Here is a 12,380-nt window from a genome sequence, read left to right as displayed (position 1 = left end):
GAGTTGTTTGAATGCAGGGTGCATTCCCAGACCCATGAAGTAACTCAGCATGTTTTTGACGCCGGCGTAGAGGTTAAGATCTAAGTTAAACTATTGCGTCATTAATCGGGGATCGAGGGTGAAGGAAATAAATAATGTGCTGATCCTGCAACAAACTTACAGTCCCATGGTTAGGGTTGCCAGCAGATTATTTTGATGGCCCAGTCAGTACAAAAATAAGCAGTCACCTAACGCTGTATTTTCAGCACTTATCTGTGCATACTTCGAACAGCAAATTTAAATAGAAAGCACTTTTAATTGTGTTTATGGCTGCCTCAATGATACTGATAATTAAAGAGAACAAAGACAGAAAAGTCACATAATGAATGCATACATACTTTGTTATTTATAAGTCTATTTAGTGTCAAGAGGAGATCTTTGCAGGCTCTTTAAACAAAACACAGCAGGCATTTTTCTTTTGGCAACCCTACTTTATATTTGTTTTCATTAAATGCATTCTCACACTACAGCAGTAAAACAAATGTAAGGAATAGGCCGAGTGGGGACACAGGGGGATCTGGAACCAGGAAAAAAACTAAGCCTCTGTAACCGGTTTACAAAGGCTTGTAAAAATGCAAATGGTCTTTAAAGACCTGTGAAAAACTCGGGCGTGCCGGAGATAAGACTCCAGACACTGCCCAGCTGAGCCCCCAGCAGCTCGAGTTGCATTGCAGCAGCCCGGGCTGAGACACAGGACGGGGGAAGCGGGGGGCTGAAGCCCTTGAGCCTGGGCAGAAGTGTGACTGGGAAGGCGTGACCCCCTTTGCATCGCTCCCCACAGTTTGAAGACCCTTGCTGTAAGATGAAATTACCTTATCATTTCTTACCAAACCTTTCCGTCCGAATGATCTTTCCTCTGGTCAATGGACCTTTTAGTTAACTTTGTAGGCAAACATTGACACAGGATAAAGTCTCTTTAAATAACCAAAGACTCAGGAGAGTTTTAAATGTTTATCTAGTTAAATTCATGTGAGCCAAGAACTCAAATACAGTTCGTACACAGGTTTCTCCTAGGAAGGAAATCAATTCTAAGTCAAGGAAAAAATCGTTAAACAAGGTTATTACGATGACAGTAGCTGAATAGGGAGAAACAGAGAGAGCAGTACAATGACCTACTACACAGAATTATAGTTACCTAGGATGGTGTGGAAACCAACCCCTTGACCATGGAGCAGGAAAGGGTCCCCTGGGACAGATCAGATGACAAAGGTTCAGGACAGGATTCAGGGACAGGATAGATGGCCTCTTCTAGATACGACACCTGCGTTGCACCCCTCTCTGACACTATCTTCCTCCTCGATTGTTCTGCGATATTCTTCCATTATGTGCCTCCTCGGTTCTTCCGTGATCTTCTTCTAATTAATTGGCTCAAAATTCTAAGTCTGCAAATCGATTCTTCTTTAGCATTTATTCAGCTCTCGGACAGCATCCCGGTCTCTCAGCATCTCAGCAACACGAGCCTAACTGACTAACTAAACTACCTCAATTATACTTTCCTAATGGTATGTACCACCTCTAAATGTTTCAAATTTATGAAACTCCTAATTCTGATTGGACAGGAAAGGGGAGTTGATCATTACCCCATACTAAGTTTTGATACATTTCTTTAGTCTATTGTTCAGCGTTCCCGCCCATTAATTTATTTTCCCAAGCTTTATTTCCCATCCGCATTCACAGTGTCATCGATCAAAAATATACATTTAATAATTTTTCATTCATCAATCAGGAAGACAACGTCTTTCCCAGGACATATAGCGGTTGTGGCTTTGGCTGAGGTTCAAGTACATCGTCATGGTTCCTGGCAGGTTATGAGTGCGTGTGCGTAGAGGATCACCTGACAGATGGACTTTAGAACTGCTTTGAGGCCCAAATATGAACTACATAGAAAGAGTCAAAGTAACATGTTAGAAATCAACATGAAAGGATTTCACTGTATACCACCTATCTCTACTCTAACCCCATTTACTTATATAAATCTTTTCACATTAGCATTTTATTAAAGTTGCATTGTTTAGTTTCAGCAAAAACATGCGCTTTAACATATGAGTTTCAAGCGGTCATCTAGAAGGGATTGTGCAGCTGCAAAGTTTTCCCTCCAAGCAAAGACTCGTCATTACTACGTAGATGTAGTTGACGCATGCGCAGTACAGAATTTCACATTAGCAGCCATTTTTAAGTCACCCTCGGGTTACATGTTAGCACGACACATATGCAAGCTTCCCCTAAGCTTAAATGTATAAACTGTAATGCATGTTAGTATTTACAAACATAATTATTACGGTATTACAAGTTATTTTGAGAGGATTGCATCCAAGCAAGTCTCTTTTATATGAGTCCTTGCTCCATCACTACTACTAAACTGAGATAAAATCCTAAACTTACTACTCTTGGTATTCACAGAAGGCATTTAGTAGTAGTAAAGTTCGGACTCCTACTTTTACTACTACTAAATGCCTTTCGTGAATACTGAAAGTCGTAAAGTTAGGATTTTGTCTCAGTTTAGTAGTAGTAAAGTTAGGAGTCCTAACTTTACTACTACCAAATGCCTTCTGTGAATACCAAAAGTAGTAAGTTTAGGATTTTATCTCAGATTAGTCCTGTGAATTGGCCCCGCAGTTTGGTTGGAGTTGAAGGGCATATAATGATACCAGCGATATTAGTTGCCCATCTAGTCGCCCCCTCAATTAAACATATCGACCCTCTGGATCAATGTGTGTGTATTGTATCTACAGTGGAGTACCGGGGCCTCCCATATCAAGGTGCCCCTTGCATAGCTAGAGTATGTAGTTCCTGTTGGTGTCCCCACCTAGTATCTACGCATTTTTGCCAATGAATGTGCTGTGAGATGAGTCTCCTGTTGGAGAGATATATGAATCTTACGCCTACAGAGGTATTGGTGTATTCAATAGCATTTGGTACATCCAGCCAGTCCATGCACGTTCCAGGTCAACAACACTATTTCAGTGCTTAATGTGTTTGCCTGTGGTTGCATATTAGTATTTGTTGGTGTAGGTTTGTTAAATCGGCTTTTCGTATCTCCAGCCCCCTCTCCAATACTGCTTGGGTAATACCCCCCAACATGCTTCTATGAATAGCCAGTTTAACAATATAAAACATTGAGGTTGATAATACCAAACTCCCACACCCTAGCCAGAACACCAACGGGTGAGCATCTGTTTGCACTAAGATGCTTGAATAATAAAACGATTATAAAAAGTCACTTATAGTCTATTCAGATGTGAGCTGACCATATTGGGTGGTCACCTTATGCCCCCACCCTCCGACTTCCTTCCCACTCCGGTTTACTAAAGTGAGGGAGAAATTTATTTATATGCTGTTGTGGACATCACTATAACCGTATACATTAATGCCCCTACTCCAAACCTGTATGTGGCTAGTCACATCAATTCTTCCACCATCTGTGGTGTAACCCTAGGATCGTCGATAAGCACTGCTGCAAATTGCGTGGGTGACATTGACAAAGGCTCATCTTTCTGTGTCTTCGAGTCCGAGTCCAAAGAGGAGGTAGGGCTAACAAGTTGCTCTACGTCTTTCACCGTCCTGATTCTTTCTGCCATTGCTTGTTCCTTGGTATCGTCCTTTGGTCTATTGTTTGGAAAGGTTGTATGTTTACACGGCCACTGTCTTCAGTGAGCTGCATTTGGTTCAGCTCCTCATTCATGAGCCACGCCTCTTCTCTCAAGCCAGGCTTAGACCTCGTCCGGGGTGGGTTGTCCAGAAGTGGGTGTCACCTCCATGTTGGACCTGGAGGGTTACCGAAAATTGTTGCGCATGTTTTATGTTGAGGGCCCGTAGGGTTTTCTTCACTTTGAGGAGAGAGGACCTGCGTCTTTGCAACACTTGGTGGTAGACTGGGGAAATATGCCCTGAGGAGTTTTTAATGTGCCATGGTCCCTTAGCTCTTGCCACTTGTAGGATGTGATCCCTATTCCTGCAGTTGAATAGGTGTGCTACTACAGTGTACAGCATGGCACCTGGTTGGGGTGGTCTTCCCAGTACACTATGGGCTCTTTCTATTGCTTTCCTTGCAGGATGGTGTTCACAAAGCAGTCTTCTAGAAAGTGCTTGATGTTGGGGTCTTCCGCTTGCTCTGGTAGACCTAATATGCGTACATTATTGCTTCGGGATTGCCCCTACTGGTCTGCCAATCTGTGCTTCAATTGTTCCACATCTGACCGAAGGGAACGTAGGCCTCATGGTAGCTAAGGTTGACTCCATTTTCAGGACTCGATCTTTCAGCTTTTTATGTTCTTCTTGCAGGATACTCATTTCAATACTAATTGAGTCTAATTTTGGCTCCAAGGTTGATTTAATGTTGGTGACTGTCGCTAACAGTTCCTCAAACTTGCGCAAATGGTCTGTGCGCATTGCCGCCAGAGTCATGTCCGAGTTGTCGCCATCTTCTGTTTGCGAATTTACCTTCTGTGTGTCGCATCGGGGGCCATGGACTCGTTCTGCTTTGGTTTTATCCTGCCAGTGTATGTGGTATTTATAAACACCGCAGTTTTCCGGGTTTCCTTGCCTGTGGCCATGAAGAGCAGGAGATTGTCAGTGGAGGCTGTATTATCAGAATTAGCTATGTAAGGTTATTAATATTCAGGTGTGTGCTTTAGCGAAGTGAAGATCTACTTGCATTTCCCTGCTCCATATTAGCTGCTCAATTTTGCGCTCACTCGCATTTATTGGCACCAAGGGGTTATTATATTCTACACCACCTTACTGCCACTGTTTATAATCTTATGGGTCTGTGCATGTTATTTGTGGCGTTAATGGTCCCCAGTCTTTTTGCTTAGACCCTGTGTAACCGAGCAGAAAGGGTGGGCCTTCTGCTTTAGGTCCTCTGTTTTGTTCCCAACGCACGCATGCTGCCAGGGGAGAGGGTGGAGAATTCAATTGCCCCGCAGTGTAGTTAGCACTGCCCATTGATCCCGTAGCCCCCGCTCACCCGATTGTGGCAATCTTACCACTTCCGCCAGGTTCAATGGACCGGACCAAGAGGGGCCAGCCAGACGTCGAGTCTGGGCTTCTCTCCGCCATGAGGGTCGTACGAGACTCCGATCCGGTCGCAGTTATCGTGCCTGCCCTCACGGCCACTGTATTCTTAATGACTCAACGCTGCTAACACCATCAGCGCTGGTAGGGGGGAGGGTGTCCCGCACCAGATGTGCTGGCTCAGCCCACCTGGCCATGTCACCCCAGGCGGCCTCTGTTGCTCTCCAACCACAGTCTCGCGGCCGACGACCTCTACCAACTCCGCACTCCCCTGCAGTCTGGCAGCCCTCCTCTCACCTCTGGTAACCGCAGCCCAGCAGGGAGATCTATGAGAATGCGATCCCTGGCCTTGGTCGTACTCCGCTCAGGACACTGGTGTGGCTCACAGTTCGCTACTGCTGGATGAGTTCTGTTTATTTTGTCTATTGGGTCATTATTGCAGACTTGATGTCCCTGAGACAGAACCAGATCTCTTGGCCCACGCCAATCAGCCTACAGTAAGATTCCGGTGCAGGATGCAGGATTTTGTAGGATTTTGTAGGGCTGTTACAGAGATCTTTAGGAAGCGTCTTTATCGACCACCATCTTGGTCACGCTCCTCGAGATGAAAGAGACTCTTGACACTTCTCTGCCTTGTTCACCAGGTTGGAACCCCACAGATATTAAATCCTTCGTGGATATCCCAGAGAGTAGAGGGATTTGATGAAATATATGAAGAATTTTTGAACGGTTCAAGGCCCGTATTTTCTTTGCTTTTTATCCCCGGCAGGTAATATCGAGCAGTAATTTGAGGACCCCAGATCAAAGTTAGGTGGGGATTCACAATTGATGGAGGGTTACTTACAAGACTAATTGGCGCTCGAGGGCCTATACATCTTACCGCTAACTAATGTTGAAGGCTTTTACTTCACATAGAGCAAACCCTTGCGGGTAGGGAAATGGTAACTGAACAAGTTTTAACTTGAGTTTTTGTTATATTCTCATTACAAGTAGGTACAGCTGCTAAAATAACGCTAAGTGGCATAGGAGGCCTTAAATATTGACCTAGCAAGGGGGCACCCTGACAGGTCTTTGCCTTCATATTCTGAGTTTCCCTTTTACCAGTACATGGATTGAGAGATCCTACTCAGCTACTCCAGGTACTAGCCCTCTGGGAGAGGCAAAACCTTGAAGAGAGTTAGAGGGGACCAAAAAAAAATATTTTCCTTACAAGCATTGGACATTTAGAGATGTAAACGGAACCTTCCAGGATTGATTGGACCTCACATTTTCCTGGTATATAATTCTGATACACCCACGACTCCAGAGCAGGGACCTTAGAACCTATGGTTTCCTATACATTTAAAACCTCACTACTGGAGTTGAGGAATTTGCAACAAATGTCTTTCAAAAGCTTTGAATGGTCCATCTGATTTGATCTCAAAGACACAAAAGATTCTAAAATATCATGCAAAGTCTTTTGCATAAGCAACATCACGTCCAACAGGGATGAAGAAGGGGTTATTTGGATATTTATGGATCCTTGCAGGGATCCAAATGTAGAATTTATTTGCCCAGTCAAAGTGGCCTTCTGAGATGGTAAGATAATTTGGTTCAGAGAGTTGTTGCTTCGAACTATCCACTGGGACTCAAGTCCTTTGATAACAAAAAGGATAAAGAAAAATCAATGTGAGGTGAAGAAGACAGTCTCCGACCTCTGCTTTGACTCTAACTCCTGGGCTGCAAAGGGGCTTCTGAAAGATTGACTAATTGGGCACCATCCATTGCTGAAGATGCCGCCTCTGTTGCAGAATCAAATACACTAGGTAGCTCACTAGGTATCTTGCCCCTCCTAATTTAATGATGGGAGAGAGACGATATTAAATGTTTAAAAACAAAGTTCCTTATTGACGTGGCAAGTGATGATACACTTTTCAGTTCAATACACACAATCACTGTAAAAGGAAAGAAACACCAGTTGGCCCTCGAGCTCCAGGAAAGGACCATATATGGCACACATCAGACCAGTACAAAGACTTGAATATCTATTACTGATGAGGTCAGGAGGGGTGACTCCCTTTCCTCTTGGTGCCTGGGAGTGTAGACACGGCGCCTCCAGGAATGCGCTTATCTCCCCCAAAGCCAGATGCGACCTTGAGTCTTAGAACAGTCAAGTAAACAGCCTACCTTCAGCTGCTACCAGTAACTCAGATGAACTGGGGATCAACGTGTGATCACGGCCTGTACTCGAGCATATGTTCAGAAGATGGCGTCTGTATGGTTCTCGGCCTACTCTTTTAGCAATAGATATACAGGGAGGAAATAAACGAGTTTCCTCCAAGCAAAAGCATATATATATCAAACAGGGAGTGTACGTATAGATGCATCATGCTAACATAATATAGGTCCAATACTCCTTATATACGGGAAATCTACTTTTTACCCCTCAGAACGGCCCTTTTAGCATGATGTAGCTAACTAAAACAGTTCGATCTTCAAATATTCCCTCATCAATCTGCATTAGGTCCTTGAGCTCCTGCTGAACTAGCTGAGCTTTTACCGCTGTTGGGGATGGACCAGACACAGAGGAAGTGAGTTTTGTCATGCAATAAGAGCAACATTCAGGTCCACATTGTACGCAAACACAACACGTGAATATGATACCGGCTACACATGCCAGCACCATCAAAGTTTTCCATCCCCAAGTTGACAGCAAACGCCAGAACCAACCAGAGAGAGACCACGTACCAGTTTCTACATGTATCTCGGAAGCTAAACGATGTAGCTTCTGGATAGCCAAATGACCGGAGGGGGCGGAGTCAGGAATATAAACACAGCAAGAGCTGCCGATCACACGCATGCTCCTCCTCGATCTGCCAAGATAACGTCCAAAACCATACGGTTTTGAAGCAAAACAAGTCTGGTCGCCTGTAGCTCTACTGTTATATTGGTCAGTATTCCTGCAGTAGTGTTAATTACCCCTTCAACTACTCTAGACAAGCGTCGTACTTCTTGGCTAGTAATCATAGGCCCCCAAAAGGGCAACACTCCCTTCATAATGTCGGTGAAATGCTGCAATGGAGTTTCGGTCTGATCTATATCGGTGGTATCTATCACCCTTTTATTTCTCCTAATAAGCACGCTACGTTTATCTAGTCGGTGATCCTTGTGATACTTAGAAGGGGCAATATAGACTGAGGGGTACAGGAAGGACAGATAGCAACGTCCAGTCCAACCTCGTGGAAGCCAAGTATAGGCACTTTCTCCACAGACAAAATATACATTAGGAGGGGTTAACAACGGAGGGCTGCTAAAGGTACGCAATTGATAAGTGTAATTACATCGACTTTCTCCTACTGATATGTACCCTACTCCTTGAACACAAAACGGAGAGGTACTGTTTAATACAGGCACTGGAATAGCCCTATCCTCAGTAACATTACGGTCCTGAAAGTGTCGATAATATTGAGTGAAATTGAATTCAACAAAGTCCGAAATTTCATTTTTCAACCAAGTGGTATTTTCATACGTTATATACATATTCATACAGGCATTCGGATCTCAGGTTCCATCTCCATTATTCCCATTGGGATTGAATCCTTGATGAACCTCAATATATGCTAAAATCATTTCATAATCTCTCTTTGAAAACCTTCGAGCATCCACAATGTAATGCATATACATCATAGAAAGTAATTTGAACCAAGCCTCGCAACTTCCCAGATGAGGCAAAGGTAGGGATATAAATAAATCGTGCTTGTGCATAACAGATGGTAAAAGACCACAAACTCAACAATTTGTAGTATTGGTGGCACTGTGTGCTTGATGAAGCATTTCAAGGAATGCGTTTTTCACATAGGTCTGACGATGCCTTTCCTTATGAGGGGCTAAAGTATGAAACACATGGTCCGGAGGTGGGGTAGTTGTTCCTAAAACAGTATGCATAGGGTGGTGAAAGTCTAAATATATGAATACTCCCAGTAATATAATTAGCAATATTGCTATAGTAGCTATAAATGCAATTTTTACACGATTGGTCCAACTAGAAAAAACAGGCATATATGTAGGAAAATAGCGTGGTACAAAAGGGCGTTCCTCTTCAGGAACAAAACGAGCAAAGGGATACATGCTAACTAAAAGTCCAACAATACACTAGGGCAATGCAGTCCAACCTGCCAGAGGGTACTTCTTTCCTGTGTCCGTTTAGAGCCTCACAGGCAGCTTCCTATCATTCATCACAGATAATACCAAAACAAACTTCTCATGTTGGAGTTATGTTCTCACACAACCTTTGAAGGAAACACAACCTGGGCCCCTTTGAACATGAAATTCAGTCTTTCTTTCTGAACAGAGCAAACAAATGTTCAAGGCTCTCAGCGCGTTCAGTCCAGTGTCTCGCTCAGTACACCAGAAGTGTATCTAACAGACATTCATAGCACAGGTCTGTACCCTATCACTCAAGTCTCTCCCTATCGCCTACCATGTTCACCTGGTGTACCGTGTTGTTTTCTGGGCCGCAGATTGTATCGAGTATGGCCAGGCACTTCTTGATCAGAGAACAAAACAGTGGATGACGAATCCGGTGAAACAGGGGTACTGCGAGCCTCTGGGTTAGCTGTAGGAGCAACAGAATCTGGGGCGAACAATTGTGCTGATGACGGAGCCCCTTCCGAGCCCGATGCACCTTCTCCTTGCCCTTCTCCAATTACCTGGGTGTCAGAAAAAGGGATGAATCGAGGAACTCGCTCACTTTCCTGAGTCAGAACCCCGTCCTGGATTCGCTGATCATATGGAAGCGGGAGAGGTAGTTTTTTCAGATGTGACACATGAATTCAGTGTCGCTTGCCATTCACTTTTACCGCCGTCCGCGTGGCCAACAAGACTTGAAACGGTTCAGACCAAAGAGGATCCAAGCTGGATTTTTACAGATAGTTACGGACATTAACCTACTGTCCTGGTTCCAAGCGATGTCCAGGACCCTCTGGCAGGGGCTGCAAAACTGCTGAGACCTGTTGATGAATGGAACGAAGATCTTTAGTCAAAGCATACAAATAGTGTGTCAGCATAGGATACTCTATATCACGAAACATTCTGGGTCTCGGGACGCCCCAAACATTAGCAGGGCGCCCAAAAATTACCTCATACGGAGACAAACCAGAACGAGAATGCGGGGTAACTCGTATTGACATTAATGCCAGCGGCAGAGCATCTGGCCACCTCAATCCAGTACTTTGTTGAATATTAGCTAATTTGAGCTTTAATATCCCATTATACTTCTCGACCAACCCAGCGGACTGGGGGTGTCGAGCCGCATGGAATTTCTGTTTAATCTGTAGTCCAATACACATGTGTGTGATGAGTTCTGCATTAAAATGTCTTCCGTTGTCACTCCAGATCACACGAGGCAATCCGTAGTTTTCTTTTGTCGGGTAGGCTTCCACCCATTTACCGAAAGCGCATACCACGACCAGGACATACTTCAAATTGTTAACGCGCTCCAGCTGGATATAATCCATTTGAAGCACCTCAAAAGGCAAAGATGGGGGTGCAAAGTTTCCACTCAGAACAGGCTCCCTGCCCCCTGGATTATGTTGTAAGCAAACCATGCAATATTGTACCAAATGAGCAGCGGTCCTAGAAATATTGGGATTGTACCGTACAGGATCTAATAATGCACAAATACCTTTCACCCCAATATGAGCTGAACCATGTGCCACTGTCACCACCGCATTCACTAATGCATTAGGCAACAGCCACCGCTGCTTTTCTGTCAGATCAATCCAACAACCATCTGCATCTAATCTCCCAATTCGCTCTTTCCAGTGAGCCAGTTCAATAGGGGTAGCTTCTTTCTGTATTTCTCTGACACTCTCCATGGTATTATCAAACATCTCTGTTTCAGCCACCCACCTAGCAGAGCTAGTCACAAACATTGAGGTCAATTTGGATTTTGCAGTTTCCTTAGCTACTTGATCGGCAAAGGCATTACCCTCCCCCACTGCATCAACCACTGCCTTGTGTGCACTACATTTGACTACAGCCACCATTTCTAGTAACGTAAATGCAGTCAGTAATCGCAAAATCAAGGGGCCATGCTGTATTCGCTGACCATGAGAAGTAAAAAAAACCTCTTTCTGCCCAAAGTGGGCCAAAACTATGAGCCACGCCAAAGGTGTACTGGCTGTCGGTGTAAATATTTACTCTCAGTCCTTCACTTAACTCACAGGCCCGAAACAATGCCACTAATTCAGCCGTCTGTGCTGACTGATAGTGTACTCGAGAAGCCTCAACTATAGTATGAAGAGTAGTTATCGCATATGCAGCAGTTGTCGTGCCATCTGGTAACCTGAAACAAGAGCCATCGACGTACAACTCTCCTTGAGGGTCAGATAGAGGAGTGTCAGTCAGGTCTACCCGTCCCTTCGTTTCTTCCTCAGTCCGAAATATACAATCATGAACATCATTGTTCTTTTCATTCGAAGGGAGGGGTAGTAACGTAGCAGGGTTCAGAGTGGCACATTGTTTAATCGTAATGTGTGGAGCAAACAAAGTCAATTCGTATCCGGTAAGACGTGCACTCGTAAGGTGCTGGGTCTTTGTTGTGTTCAATAATGTATCCACAGCGTGCGATACCATCACTGTGAGGTCAGTGTTCAGAACGAGCCCTTCCGACTGTCGAATAGCCACCGCAACCTCAGCAGTAGCTCTTAAACAGCTAGGGAGTGCTCTGGCGACGTTATCCAATACCGCCGAGAAATAGGCACAAGGTCTCTGCTTACCACCAAATCCTTGTGTTAACACAGAAAGCGAGCAACCGTCCACCTCATGTACGTAAAGCACAAAAGGTTTTCAGTAGTCAGGAGTACCAAGAACAGGTGCAGAGCAAAGCACTAATTTCAAAGAGTCAAAAGCATCTTGACAAGCATCAGCCCAGGGTAAAGGTTCATGCACATCTTTAGTGGTTAAGTACAGAAGAGGTTTAGTAAGAAGGGAAACATTAGGTATCCATTGGCGACAGTAAGAAGTTATGCCGAGAAATGCACGAACATCACGCTGAGTACGAGGTACAGACATATTAAAAATGGTAGTTACACGCTCAGCGGTTAGTTTCCTCCCCTCCTTCCACAGTAGATGACCGAGATAGGTCACCTCCTGTCTACAATATTGAAATTTAGAAAGGGATACTTTAATGTCATTACGAGCCAAATGAGACAATAATTGTGCAGTGGCCTTCTTACAATCTTCCTCGGTATCAGAGGCCACTAACAAATCATCTACGTATTGCAAAAGCACATTACCAGGGGGCAAGACCAAATCATCCAACAATGTTGTCAAAGCTTGACTATAAA

The sequence above is a fragment of the Triturus cristatus genome, chromosome 11, assembly GCF_964204655.1.
Source record: "Triturus cristatus chromosome 11, aTriCri1.1, whole genome shotgun sequence".
In the NCBI taxonomy this organism is placed as follows: Eukaryota; Metazoa; Chordata; class Amphibia; order Caudata; family Salamandridae; genus Triturus; species Triturus cristatus.
The sequence above is the reverse complement of the archived record's forward strand: the minus strand, read 5'-3'. Positions refer to the sequence as shown.